This window comes from Pongo abelii, chromosome 9 (assembly GCF_028885655.2).
Source record: "Pongo abelii isolate AG06213 chromosome 9, NHGRI_mPonAbe1-v2.0_pri, whole genome shotgun sequence".
Classification (NCBI taxonomy): Eukaryota; Metazoa; Chordata; class Mammalia; order Primates; family Hominidae; genus Pongo; species Pongo abelii.
Window position 1 is genome coordinate 68,186,310 of NC_071994.2, and position 15,076 is coordinate 68,201,385.

A 15,076-nucleotide genomic window follows, 5' to 3' on the forward strand; every position below is an offset into this window, starting at 1 on the left:
TGATCCTCCTGCTTCAGCCTCCTGAGTAGCTGGGACTACAGGTATGCACCACCATGCCCGGCTAATTTTTGTATTTTTGATATAGACGGGGTTTTGCCATGTTGCCCAGGCTGGTCTCGAACTCATGAGCTCAAGCAATCCACCCACCTTGGCCTTCCAAAGTGCCAGGGCTACAGGCGTGAGCCACCGTGCCTGGCTTGCCAACTTCATTCTTTTTGCTTAGGGTCGTTTTGGCTATTCTGGCTCTTTTTTGGATCCATATGAATTTTAGGATTTTTTTTCTATTTCTTTGAAAAATAACATTGATATTTTGATAGGGATTGCATTGAATCTGTAGATTGCTTTGTGCAGTATGGTCATTTTAGCAATATTAATTCTTCCAATCCATGAGCATAGGATAGCTTTCCACTTGTTTGTATCCTCTTCAATTTCTTTCATCAGTGTTTTATAGTTTTCCTTATAGAGGTCTTACTTTCACTTGTTCGGTTCTTATATTTCTCTGATGAGTGGGTTATGAAAGAATCTAGGTAGAAATAGTGACCATGTCTAGGGAAAGAAAACTCAGAGTTTCTAAGAAGGGACGTCACAGAACTAAGTAGGGTTTCAGGACAGTTATGCTTGCATGTGGTTTCTTAACTGGACTGCTGCTTCTTTCCAAAGTTTAATCAGCCAGGTAGGTACTGAGCACAAATTCAGTGCTGGCACCTTTGCTGGCTGGGATGTGAACAGAAATAAATAATATCAGGCCCTCCTTCCCCTAGGCAGCCTCCCACACAAGACCAAGTGGATGTCTTGGTCAAGGGCAGATTCCATGGGCATAGTGGAAATCATAATGGTGATGGTGATGATGACTAACATTATAGGGTACTAACTCTAAGCCAAGCACTGTTACAAGTACTTTACAAGTATTACTCATTTGATTCTTACAAACATTCTTATCCTCATTTTATAGGTGGGGAAACCAAGGCATGGGGGAGGTGAACTAACTTGCCACACAGCTGATAAATAGTAGAGCTGGTGAAGAAGGAGGCTGTCAGGGAAGGCTTCTGGGGAAGGCGCTGCACCTGTGCCAGGCCTGGGGCAGGTGATATCAATATGGAAGAAAGGGGAAGGCATCACGCTTATCTGGGGCATGGTTTGTACTGGCTACATGTCTCTTTGGAGTCCTGTTGCCAACCTGCCCACACTGGGCTCAGCAGCCCCAGGGAACTCTGGGCCTGTCCTGGCCTCCACCTGCCACACTGCCTTAGTGAACATTCCCTCAGCCTGGCACAAAGCAGGAGGTTTTGGGTAGTTGCTGGACCCTTGGGACTTGATGTTTACACCTGCTCACAGGTGGATGCTGCTTCAACAACCACTCCTGATTTCTTTTGGTACTTCTCTTGCTGAAAATGGTTGAATTACAAAAGCAATGCACAGTCATGATAGAAAATGCACAATCATTATGCACGGAGTGGGAAGACAACCAGAACCGACTCCTGCTGCTTGTTCAAGTTGGAGGAGATGACTCTCAAAAGGTTTCTTGATGAAATTTCCAACATAAAAGACAAGATCTTATTGCTGGAAGAAGCGGATTTTGTGAGGAAGGCCTCACACTCCTGCATATGAAAACAAAGAACCTGAGGATTTGGTAGTGTCCTCTTGGTGGCAGGTGAGTATCCTGAAGGCACAGAGTGGAGCCTGGAGGGGGCAGAAGTGAGGCCATCCCTCTCCCCTGCTGAGTATCCAGTGAAAATCTCCCAGAAGCAGGGTCAGCCAGGACACGTCGAAACAGAGATGTTCCTGTAGATTTTAAGTTGTCTATAGTACCATGTAGGGCTGTAGCCCCTCAGCAGTGCCTCATGTAAGATGCTCCTTGGGGGAAATCAAAGAAAAGGGGCAGTGTTCCGTATTTGGCTTAACTAGGGGCAGAGAGAAGGGAACAGCTGCAGAAAGCAGGATGCCAGGGAAATTGAGAGCAGCAGGAAGAGGAAACTGGAGTGAACATGACAGCTAAGCACCAGGAAATTTGCAGCGATGTTGGGGGAGGGCCATGGACTTTGCACAAGACGTAGGATGAAGATTTCAGCCATTTTTATTTCAATCTTAAAAGAAAGCATGATCCCGTTAATCTGGAAGATTTGAGGATACTGAGATGGCAGAAATATGGGCTACAAACATAAACAAATGGAAGAAAATACCCCATCTCCACCCATCAAGAAGAGAGAGTAACTCCAAACATTTTGGTGTGTATCCTTCAGACTTTCTTCTATGTACACATACACTTCTACATCTAATTTTTAAAGCAGAATTAATATGCACATTATTTTGTAGTCTGCTTTTTCCATTTAACATGATATTGTGAGCATCCCTTCATTTTTAATAAATGCTTATCTTTGGCATCATTTCTGGGGAGATGGAGATACCTTAATCGACCCACCTGATCACACAATCAAAGCATCATGTTTTGCTTTTAGCTGTGTTGTTATGAAAGTTGGAATGCTCATAAAGAGTCAGTTCTATAAAATTTGCTACAAAAAATAGCAATCCTGGGCCAGGTGCAGTGGCTCACGCTTATAATCCAAGCATTTTGAGAGGCCGAGGCGGGTGAATAACTTGAGGTCAGGAGTTCGAGACCAGCCTGACCAACATGGAGAAACAGGCCCTTTCAATTTATTTGGAAATTCATGGGCTTTAGTTCTAAGAATTTTTCTTAAGTTATCCCTTGGATGTTTTCCTTCCCTTCTTTTTCTCTGTTTCTCTTTCTGGAACATCTATTATTGAGAAATTATATGTTCTGCATCTCTTTGTTCACTCATTTTTTCCATCTCTGTTTTTTTGTTTTTGCTTTGTTTTTGGAAGATTTCCTCAGTTTTATTATCTAGCACTTTCTAGTAAGCATTTTAGTTTTTAAAAATGAAACATAAGACGTAAACAACAAAGTGCACAAATCCCAAGTGTACTTGTAGGTCGGTGAACTATCATCACAGGCTGGGAATACTTCCCAACCAGGCCAAGGAACAGAACAGCACTGGGACCCTACAACCCTCTCATGCCCCCGAGCTCCACTTCCCCATTTTCCTAAACCCCAAACCATCACTATCCCAACTTCTAACACCATAAATTAATTTTGTTGTTTCCAGTGATTTTCAAATTTAAGTGTATAACAGAATCACCTGGAAGATTTGTTAAAACATATTTCTGTGACACACTCTTAAAGTTTCTGGTTCAGTAGGTCTGGGGTAGAACCCAAGAATGTTCATTTCTTTCTTTTGTTTTTTTTTGAGATGGAGTCTCACACTGTCGCCTGGGCTGGTGTGCAGTGGTGTGATCTCGGCTCACTGCAACCCCTGCCTCCCAAGTTCAAGTGATTCTCCTGCCTCAGCCTCCCAAGTAGGTAGGATTATAGGCACCCACCACCATGGCTGGCTAATATTTTGTATTTTTAGTAGAGACGGAGTTTCACTGTTGGCCAGGCTGGTCTCAGACTCCTGACCTCATGATCCGCCTGCCTCAGCCTCCCAAAGTGCTGGGATTACAGACATGAGCCACCGCACCCGGCCTAACAATGTTAATTTCTAACAAGTTACCAGGTGATGCTGATGCTTCTGGCCTGGGACAACACTTTGAGAGCTAATGGCCTATTCTTGAACTTATTACAAATGGAATCATATGGTGTGTATTCTTTTGCTCAACATTAACTTTGTGAAATTCGTCCATTTATTAAAATGTAGCTGACATTCATTAATTTTATTTTTTAAAATTTTTGAGACAGGGTCTCACTCTGTTGCCCAGGCTGGAGTGCAGTGGCATGATCTTGGCTCACCGCAGCCTCTCAAGAGATCCTCCCACCTCAGTTTCCCAAGTAGCTGGGACTATAGGCGTGCACCACTGTGCTTGGCTAACTTTTGTATTTGTAGAGATGGGGTTTCACCATGTTGTCTAGGCTAGTCTCAAATTCCTGAGCTCAGGCAATCCTCCTGCCTCAGCCTCCCAAATTGCTGGGATTACAGGCATGTGCCACCATGTGCCTGGCTGAAGTTCATTAATTTTAATTGCTGAATAGTATGAATATACCATGTAATATGAAGTTTTTTTTTTTTTTGCTGTTGATGGGTATTTGGGTTATTACCAGTCTTTGGTTATTATGAATAATGGTGCTAAGAACATTCTTTGAGAGTTTTTTGTGCAAGTGAACATACATTTCTGCTGGGCATGTATACATAGGAGAGGAATTGCTGGCAGGTAGCATGTGTCAAACTCTTTTCCAGAGTGGTTATATCAATTTTCACTCCCACCAGCATGAGATGAGTGTTCTTCTTGTGCTGCATCCTGGACAACACTTGATATCATCAATCTTCTTATTTTTAGCCATTCTGGTGGGAATCCAGTGATATCTTGTTGTGGTTTTAATTTGCATTTACATGATGACTAATGATGTCAAATGTTTTTTCATATGTGTATTGACTACTTGGATATCCTTTCTGATGAAGTGCCCATTTAAGTTTCTTGCCCATTTTTCTATTAGTTTTTCAGCTCTTTTCTTCTTGGCTTATAATAGTTTTTTATATATTCTGGATATAACTACTAGTTGATAATACATATCACGGTATCTTTCACTCTGTGGTTTGCCTGTACTCTGTTAATGGTGAATTTTGATGAATAGAAGTTTTAAATTTTGACATAATCCAATCTTTTCTTCTATGTTTAGTGTGTTTTGAATTCTATTTAAGAAATCTTTCCTTACCATAGAAAAGGTCATAGAGATATTTTCCTATATTATCTTTAGAGGATTAATTGTTCTACCCTTCACATTTTGATCCATGATCCACCTGGATTGATTTTTTAAAAATGTGTACGGTGTTTTGTTGTTTTATTTTTAAGTTTTTAAAAAAAATATGGATATCCAATGGCTAAAACATTGGAAGAAATAGACAGTAGGTAAAGAGAAGAAAAACTTAAAGAAAAAAGGACCCAATACTGTTTATTGAAAGGATTGCCCTTTCTCCGCTACTCTGAAGCACTACCTTTTTCAAAAATGAAGGGTCCAGGCTGGATGCGGTGGCTCATGCCTGTAATCCCAGCATTTTGGGAGGCTGAGGCAGGCAGATGATCTGGGGTCAGGAGTTCAAGACTAGCCTGGCCAACATGGTGAAACCCCATCTCTACTAAAAATACAAAAACTAGCTGAATGTGGTGGTACGTGCCTGTAATCCCAGCTACTCGGGAGGCTGAGGCAGGAGAATTGCTTGAACCTGGGAGATGGAATTTGCAGTGAGCCGAGATCGTGCTACTGCACTCCAGCCTGGGCGACAGAGTAAGACTTCATCTCAAAAACAAAAAACAAAAAAGAAGGTTCTACATATGTGGGTCCCTTTCTGGACCCGCAGAAAGGGGATTGGTCTATTTGTTTACCTATGTGCCAATATCAAAGTTAATTGCTGTAGCTTTGTAATAAGTCTTGATACTTAATAGTGTTTCCATCTTGTTCTTCTTTTTAAGAATGTCTTGACTATTTTTTATTCTTTGCATTTCCATATATTGTAGAATCAGCTTGTCAATTTCCATGAACAATACTGCTAATATTTTTTATTGAGATTGCATTTAATCTGTAGATCAATGTGAGAAATGTTGGCATCTTCATAATATTGAGTCTTTGAATCCATGAATATGTTATATTCATTAATTTAGATCTTCTTTAATTTTCTAATGTCTTATTGTTTCCTGGGTAGAGGTCTTTCACATATTTTATTATATTTGTCCCAAAGGTACTCACTATTTTTTATGCTATTACAAACAGTACCTTTAAATTTTTACTTTCAGCTGGGTGCAGTGGCACATGCCTGTAGTTACAGCACTTTGGAGGCCAAGGTGGGAGGATCACTTGAGCCCAGGAGTTCGAGACCAGCCTAGGCAACATAGCAAGAACCTGTCTCTACAAATTTTTTTTTTTTTAATTAGCTGAGTATGGTGGCATGCACCTGTAATCCCAGCTGCTCGAGAGGCTGAGTCAGGAGGATCACCTGAGCCCAGGAGTTTGAGACTGCAGTAAGTGGTGATCATGCCACTGCATTCTAGCCTGGGTAAAAAAGCAAGATCCTGTCCCTCAAAAAAAAATTTTTTTTTAACTTCCTATTTGTTGCTGTTACTTTATAGAAATACATTTGATGTTTCTCACATCCAGAAACCTCAAGTGTATCCATCAGGATAAGCTAGGTTATGCTACAGTAAAAAACAAAAACTTTCACTTCTTTAAACAGCATTTGCCTTTCACTTACACTATAAATCCACTACAGATCTGCATGGAAGCCCTGCCCTTTGAAGTCGCTCATGGACCCAGACTGATAGAGGATCTGTCTCAGCACATGCTTCAAGATTCTCATGGGTACAGAAAACAGAGAACATGGTTAACCATGAGTTGGCTCCTAAAGCTTCTTCCCAGAAGATACACATACCACTTAGCCAAAGTGAATCACATAGGTATGTTTAAGTTTAACAAGGCAGGGAGGCACGTAGAATATTTGTGAACAATAGTACAGTTAGCCATATTAATTGTAATGACTTTATCTAGACAAGCATAGCTTGTTTTACTGTACTTGCTGTCCTTCACAGATATTGCATTTTTTTTTTTTTTTTTTACAAATCGAAGGTTTGTGGCAATCTTGCATTGAGCAAGTCTGTTGGTGCCATTTTTCCAACAGCACGTGTTCACTTCATGTCTGTGTGTCACATTTTGGTAATTCTTGCAGTATTTCACACCTTTTAATTATTATATCTGTTAAGGTAATCTGTAATCAGTTATCTTTGATGTTACTATTGTCATTGTTTTGGGGTACCACAAACCATGTCTATGTAAGCTCGCAAATTTGATAAATGTTGTGTATATTCTCACTACTCCACTGACTGGCCCGTCTCCCATCTCTCCCCCTCTCCTCAGGCCTCCCTATTCCCTGAGACAAAACAATATTGAAATTATAATCCTACAGTAGCCTCTGTGTGTTCAAGTGAAAGGAAGAGTTGCAAGTCTCTCACTTTAAATTCAAAGCTACAAATGATTAAGCTTAGTGAGGAAGGCATGTCAAAAGCTGAGATAGGCTGAAGACTAGGCCTCTTGCCCCAAACAGTTAGCCAGGTTGGGAAAGCAAAGGAAAAGTTCTTGAAGGAAATTAAAAGTGCTACTTTAGTGAACATATGAATGATAAGAAAGTCAAATAGCCTTATTGCTGATATGGAGAAAGTTTTAGTGGTCTGGATAGAAGATCAAACCAGCCATAACATCCCCTTAAACCAAAGACTAATCCAGAGCAAGGCCCTAACTCTCTTCAGCTCTGCGAAGGCTGAGATAGGTGAGGAAGCTGCAGAAGAAATGTCAGAAGCTAGGAGAGGTTGGTTCATGAAGTTTAAGGAAAGAAACCATCTTCATAGTGTAAAAGGGCAAGGTGAAGCAGCAAGTGCTGATGGAGAAGCTACAGCAAGTTATCCAGATCTAGCTAAGATCACTGATGAAGGTGGCTACTCTAAACAGCAGACTTTCAATGTAGATGAAACAGCCTTCTCTTGGAAGGAGATGCCATCTAGGACTTTCATGGCTAGAGAGGGGAAGTCAGTGCCTGGCTTTGAAACTTCGAAGGACAGGCCGACTCTCTTATTAGGCTCGAATACAGCTAGTGACTTTAAGTTGAAGCCAGTGCTCATTTACTCAGCTTGTGCTCTATAAATGGAACAACAAAGCTGGGATGACAGCACATCTGTTTACAGCATGATTTACTGAATCTCTTAAGCCCACTGTTGAGACCTACTGCTCAAAAAAAAAAAAAAAAAAAAAGACTCCTTTCAAAATATTACTGCTGATTGACAATGCACCTAGTCACTCAAGAGCTCTCTGATGGAGAGGTACTGGGAGATTCATGTTGTTTTCATGCTTGCTAACACAGCATTCATTCTGCAGCCCATGGATCAAGGAGTGGGTGTGACTTCCATGTCTTATTTAAGAAATACATTTCATAAGGCTATAGCTGCCATATATAGTGATTCCTCTGATGGATCTGGGCAAAACGAAAATATTCTGTAAAGGATTCACCATTCTAGATGCTATTAAGAACATTTATGATTAATGGAAGGAGGTCAAAATATCAACATTAATGGGAATTTGGGAGAAGTTGATTCCAGCCCTCATGCATGACTCTGACAGGTTCAAGACTTCAGTGGAGGGAGTAATTACTGATGTGGCAGAAACAGCAAGAGAACTAGGATTAAAAGTGGAGCCTCAAGATGTGACTGAATTGCTGTAATCTTATGATTAAACTTGAAGTTGCTTCTTAAGGATAAACAAAGAAAGTGGTTTCTTGAAATGGAATCTACTCCTGGTGAAGATGCTGCGAACACTGTTGAAATGACAACAGAAGATTTAGGAAATTATGTAAACTTAGCTGATTAAGCAGTGGCAGGGTTTGAGAGGGTTGGCTCCAATTTTGAAAGAAGTTTTGCTGTGGGTAAAAATCCCATCAAACAGCATTGCATGCTATAGACAAATCTTTTGTGAAAGAAAGAGTCAATTATGTGGCAAACTTCATTGTTGTCTTATTTTCAGAAATTGTCACAGTTACCCTAGCCTTCAGCCACCAACCACCACCCTGAGCAGTCAGCAGCCATCAATATTGAGGCAAGACCCTCCACTAGCAAAAGGATTACAACTCGCTGAAGACTCAGATGATTGTTAGCATTTTCAGCAATAAAATATTTTTAAATTAAAGAATGTACATTTTTAGACATGATGCTATTGCACGATAGACTATAGTGCAGTGTAAACATAACTTTTTTTTTTTTTTTGAGACAGGATCTCATTCTGTCACCCAGGCTGGTATACAGTGGCATGATCTCAGCTCACTGCAGCCTTGACCTATTGGGCTCCAGTAATCCTTCCACCTGTCAGCCTCCTAAGTAGCTGGGACCACAGGCTTGTGCCACCATGCCCAGCTCATTTTTGTAATTTTTGTAGAGTTGGTTTTGCCATGTTGCCCAAGCTAGCCTTGAACTCCTGAGCTTAAGCAATCCACCTACCTTGGCCTCCCAAAGTGCTGGGATTACAGGTGTGAGCCACCATTCCTGCCCAATCATAACTTTTATATGCAATGGGAAACAAAAAAATTTGTGTGACTCACTTTATTGTAATATTTGCTTTATTGTGGTGGTCTGGAATTGAACCCATAATATCTCTGAGGTATGCCTGTACTTTAAAAAAGTTTCTAAATCCACATTGATATTGTTTGTGAATAATTCATTTTTATCCCTTTCCAACCCTTAGACTTAATTTCTTTTTCTTGTCTTATTGACTTACCTAGGATTCCTAGTACAATGTTGAAGTGATGATAGCAGGCATTCTACTGTGTTCCCTGTTGCAGAGAAGCTTTTAAGTTTTCACCATTAAATGTGAGTTTGCTCTAGGTTTGGGGTAGATATTCTTTATCAGATTAAGAGAATTCCCTTCTACCCTTAGATTGCTAAGCATTATTATCATAAATGGATGTTGACTTTTTTTTTTTTTGAGAAGGAGTCTCGCTCTGTCACCCAGGCTGGCATAATCTCAGCTCACTGCAAGCTCCGCTTTCCAGGTTCATGCCATTCTCCTGCCTTAGCCTCCCGAGTAGCTGGGACTACAGGTGGCTGCCACCACGCCCAGCTAATTTGTTGTATTTTTAGTAGAGATGGGGTTTCACCGTGTTGGTCAGGCTGGTCTCGATCTCCTGACCTCATGATCCGCCCGCCTTGGCCTCCCAAAGCGCTGGGATTATAGGCCTGAGTCGCCGCACCCGGCCGGATGTTGACTTTTATCAGAAGATTTTTGTGCCCCTATTGAGATAATTATGTACTTTTTTTCTCTTTTAATAAACCAGTGTGATTAATTACTTAGGTTGTTTCCTTGGGTTTAATTTGCTGTTCTTTTTCTTATTAGTTTTAGCTTAAGCTGTGTCCAAAACCCACTTACACAATCTGTATAATTTCAATTCTTTGAATTCTTCAATTATTTTATTTTCCCCTTCTGTTAGCTTGGTAATTCTATTCCTTTACTCTTCTTTTAGTAGTGACCCATGAAATTATAATACGCACTGGCTTATCAATGTCTAATCTAAATTATTACTCTTTCTCTTTCCAGACAATGTAAGGACCTTTAGAATAACTTCATTTCTTGTCTGGACTTATAGTTACTGTTGCTATATATTTTAATTCTCTCTCTCTCTCTCTCTATATATATATATATATACATATATTTATATATATTATGTACAACAATAAATATATGTAATAAAAATATATTTAATATTAAATGTATATATTTAAACCCATTAGATGTTATTCCATTATTGTTATTATTTTAAAAATACAATAGTTATCTAGCCTTCTCCCTTTTTTGATGTTCTTCATTAATGCCTGTGTCTAGAATGCCTGTGTTCTTCTGCTTGAAGAACACCCTTTAGTATTTTCCATTAACAGGGGTTTGCTGGAGTTAAATAATCTCGTCCTTTAGAAGGACATGTTAGCTGGGTATTAAATTCTGGGTTAGTGCTTATTTTCTTTCAGAACTTTGAAGATATTCCATTGTCTCTGGCTTCTACAGTTTCCACTGAGAAGTTACCTGGCAGCCTCATTGTTGTTGTTCCAGTCAAGGTAATCTCTCGATTCCTTACTGTTTTTGATATTGTTTCTTTGTCATTTTTAAAAAATAATTTACTATGATTTGCCTGAATGTGGTATTTATTCAGCGTGGGTTTCACAGTGTGTCCTGAATCTGGGGCTTTGTCTTTTGTCAGTTTTAGAAATTCTTCATCCACTATCCTTTTAGATACTGCTTTTTCAAATTTTCTCTCCTGTTCTTCCAGGATTCTGTTTACACATATGTTAGACCTTAGCACTGTATTCTGTATGTCTTTTATGTTCATATCTGTATTTTCAATCTCTTTGCCTCTCCATGAATCTGGTTATTCATTGTGGATATTTTCTTCCAATCTGTTTTCCCAATTCACTTTAGCTGCTGCTAAACCCATTAATCAGTTTCTTTCTACATAACTCTAATATAGAGTTCAGGTAAGGTTTGAGCAGGGCCCAATTCTATTTCTCTGAGATTCCAGGCTCTTCCCTCTTCTGTGTATGAGCTTTGTCCTCAGGTTGGCTTTGTCCATGGTAGCAAGACAGAAGCAAGGACTACTTGTTTTCTTGATTACGTCAAGCAGACATAAGAGTGCTTTTGTGTCAGCAATTCAAGCAAAATTCTTGAATTCTTGCTTCTCATCATGATTCTTCTGGCTTTGTTAACATGCCTGCCTTTAGACCAATGTCTGTGACCAGAAAGATAGAATGTGCTAATTTAATTAGGTTCCACCGCTGGAGCTGGAATTGGGGTCAGTTTTCCGAAGGCATGTGTTGCTTAGAGGAGAGGTAGATATCCGAATGAAATTAATAAATTAAAAGCTGGGCATTGTTAGAGAGGAGTGATGTATACTTACAAGGCAGCCAAATGCCTACTACATCTTCCAGTGAGCATAATGAGCATAAACTTATGACTACTCTTGGAGCCTATGCAGACAAATAGGTGTTGGCTGAGGTTGCCCCAATTTCCAAGAGAATGACTTTCTGTGATAAATTTGTTTCTCATATGCCTTTCTGCACTGAGAGCCTGACAAGCTAAAAAATGGCATTTCTAAGCTCCCTTGCAGCTAGGGTTCTGGACATGACTTTCTACTAGTGAAATGTACTCATGTGAGATTTGAAAAGTTTAGATGAGGCAGAGGCTGTTTCCCAATTGGTTTTAGCTTTGTTTGTTTTTGATTAAAAAAGATTGTGGTGATGAATCTATTAACCAGATTATAGATACAGAGAAGCAGTGGCTATGATGCCAACTTCCTTGTCTTGATTCTTGAGAATTCAAGCAATGTGTTCAAGGTTACATGGATAACAAGTGACAGAGTTCAAGCTCAGGTGTCTGAACTACTTAGTGAGTTCTTGAAGTTTGTCCCGTGGTTGCTGAGAAGTAGTGGCTTCCCAGCTGGGTCAGTTCTGTTGTCTCCTAAAAATCCTTCCTGAAGGTCAGTCTAGAGCTCACCCCTCCAGCTCTTCTAATCATTTTGTAAGCTCTTAATTCTCTCTATTGTAGACCTTTCTGCTTACAATATCTACAGCCATTTCCATTTCCTGCACTGAAACCTTTTCACTAGCATAATAAGGAAAACACTTTTCTGAGATCTGGACAGAGCTAGTTTATTTCCAAAAATTCCAGGTGTCCTAATTACAATCATGGGATGGGTATAGATTAATAACCAGGTTTCTTCCAACAAGCAGGGACAAGTACGTGTTCTTTTATATGGCCACAGAATAGCCTGAATGGAATGGAGAAACTCAGTAACTGTGGTCCAGGTTGGGCTTGACTTCCTTGGGTCTTGCCTCCACTGGGTGGGTGGGGGGTGGGAATCCTTTTTACTGTGTGCCTACTCTGTGCCACAGCCTTCACTCAGTGCTTCAAAAACATCGTCCATCCACAGCTCACTACAGCCTGGAAAGCAGGTATGATTATCCTCAGTTTACATGTGGGAAAACTGAGACTCAGAGAGGTTAAAGCAACCTGCCCAAGATTCTGTAGATAATAAATGACAGAATCAGAGTTAACATCAGGCCTGTCTGCATGCTCAGCCTATACTTGTTTACATTTTAAAATCTCTTTTCTTTCCTTTCTTTTTTTTCCTGTCTTGCTCTGTCACCCAGTCTGGAGTGCACTGGTATGATCATAGCTTACTGTTTCTTGAACTCCAGGGCTCAAGCAATCCTCCTGCCTCAGCCTCATGAGTAGCTAGGACTACAGGCGCACACCACTGTGCCTAGCTTCATTTATTTATTTATTTATTTAGTTAGTTAGTTAGTTAGTTAGTTAGTTAGTTAGTTGAGACAGGATCTCATTATGTTGCCCAGGCTAGTCTCAAACTCCTGGGCTAAAGCAATCCTCCTGCCTTGGCTTCCCACATCTTTGAGATTATAGGCATGAGCCACCACGCCTGGCCTCTTTTATTAATTATAAAGGTAATGCATGTTCATTGTAGAAACTTTGGCTTCACCCCTTTGGAGTCATGGTAGCAAGATAAAAACAGGGGCTATTTTTTCTATGAATATATTTATATAAAGTCCCTGCTGCTTTTGTCACATATGATGCCTAGTTTTTGATACAAGATATATGAACTCTGTATTAGTCCATTCTCATGCTGCTATGAAAAAAATACCCAAGACTGGGTAACTTATAAAGAAAAGAGGTTTAATTGACTCAAAGTTCCACATGGCTAGGGAGACCTCAGGAAACTTACAATCATGGTGAAAGGTAGCTCTTCATAGGGCGGCAGGAGAGAGAATGAGTACCAGCAGGGAAAATGCCAGACGCTTATAAAATCGTCAGATTTTGTGAGAACTCACTCACTATCACGAGAACAACATGGGGGAAACTGCCCCCATGATTCAGTTACCTCCCACTGGGTCCCTCCCATGAGGGGATTATGGGGATTACAATTCAAGATGAGATTGAGGGGGGACACAGCCAAACCATATCAAACTCTATTTTCTTTCTTTTTGTTATTCTCTTCCTTTTGTTTTCCCTTGATCACTGGTATGAACAATATTTCAGAAATAGCTAATTAACAAGCTGACTTTGTGTTGACCTATTAATAAGTGAAAGGGTAGACAATTACCTGGAATAACTGAATTGTAGATAATTATAAGGACTCACAGGTCACATCTTAACTCATTATCTCATTAATAGGCTCTGTGAGCTAATTTAAAAGGATTACAGCATTCCTAATATCAGTAATCTTTTTTTTTTTGAGACGGAGTCTTGCTCTGTCACCTAGGCTGGAGTGCAGTGGCGCAATCTCGGCTCACTGCAGCCTTTGCCTCCTGGGTTCAAGCCATTCTCCTGCCTCAGCCTCGCAAGTAGCTGGGACTACAGGCGCCTGCCACCATGCCTGGCTAATTTTTGTGTTTTTAGTAGAGACGGGGTTTCACCATATTGGTCAGGCTGGTCTCGAACTCCTGAGCTCATGATCCACCTGCCTCAGTCTCCCAAAGTGCTGGGATTATAGGCCTGAGACATCACGCCCAGCCAACATCAGCAATCTTATATGATGATTTTAACCATATAGAATCACACTGGCCAAAGTGTGTGTGTGTGTGTGTGTGTGTGAATATGTGTGTGTGTGTGTTTGTGTGTGTGTGTGTTTTGATTGCCTATTCTTTTCTCACAGGCTGTAGGCAATAGTTACCAATGTTGCCACAAAAATTTAAAAGATGTTATCTGTTGCCTATTTAGCCCAAATTGGTCAGGAGTATAATTCACCATAATCATGTCAACAATTCTAAGGCAGCAGTTGAAAGTCAGTGCTGTACTCTGTGGCTGAAAATGAACTATGAGCAAATCTCACATTGAAAAATCCCACGTGATGAGCATTGAGATTCTCAAAAGTGACTGTGATCTGGACTTCATTCAATTTTAAGTACTTTGGTAGTTATGACAATAAAAATCACCTCTACTCCAGTTTTCCTCCTCCTCCTCCTGCTTCTCCTCCTCTCATGATAATATAGTCACAATGTCAACAACTCAAAGTATAAAGAGAAAGTCCCCCTCCCATCCTTGACTCCCATCTATCCATTCCCATCTGTGCCTTTGGTAACCATCTTCTTTTTCTTATGTATCTTTCTAGAGATTCTTTATGTATATACAAGCAAATATAAGTACATATTCTTGTTTTTCTTCCTTCTTTACACAAAAAGTAGCAAAATATATGCACTGTTCTGTACTTTTTTCCCATTTAAAACTGTATATTAGAGATCTTTCCATATTAGAACATAAAGAGCACCTTCATTCATTTTTATAGCTACTTAATGTTCTATTTTATGAATGTCATGTAATTTATATTTCTAGTTCCCTAGTCAACTTGATGGCCATTTGAATTGTTTCTAATATTTTGCTACTGCAAACAATGCTGTGGTGAATAGCATTGTACATACGTCATTTCGCACATAAGAGTCTATCAGGAGAATAAATTGCCAAAAGTAAAATTGTTGGGTG

The 15,076-nt window shown here is 40.0% G+C and overlaps 1 protein-coding gene across 3 annotated transcripts in view; it reads left to right on the forward strand.

The window, feature by feature from the left end:
* Positions 1–341: 341 nt before the first annotated feature.
* Positions 342–15,076, forward strand: part of SCUBE2 (signal peptide, CUB domain and EGF like domain containing 2) — a 115,903-nt gene continuing 101,168 nt past the window's right edge. Inside the window, exons 1-5 of one of the 3 annotated variants that reach the window (XM_054524697.2) lie at positions 342–1,651; positions 2,093–2,225; positions 6,276–6,459; positions 9,321–9,408; positions 10,595–10,644. The gene's annotated coding sequence lies outside the window, so the exon portion shown is untranslated. Of the gene's footprint in view, positions 2,226–6,275; positions 6,460–9,320; positions 9,409–10,594; positions 10,645–15,076 lie in introns of all 3 variants that reach the window. The other 2 variants (XM_054524696.2, XM_054524698.2) reach the window with 2 other exon arrangements.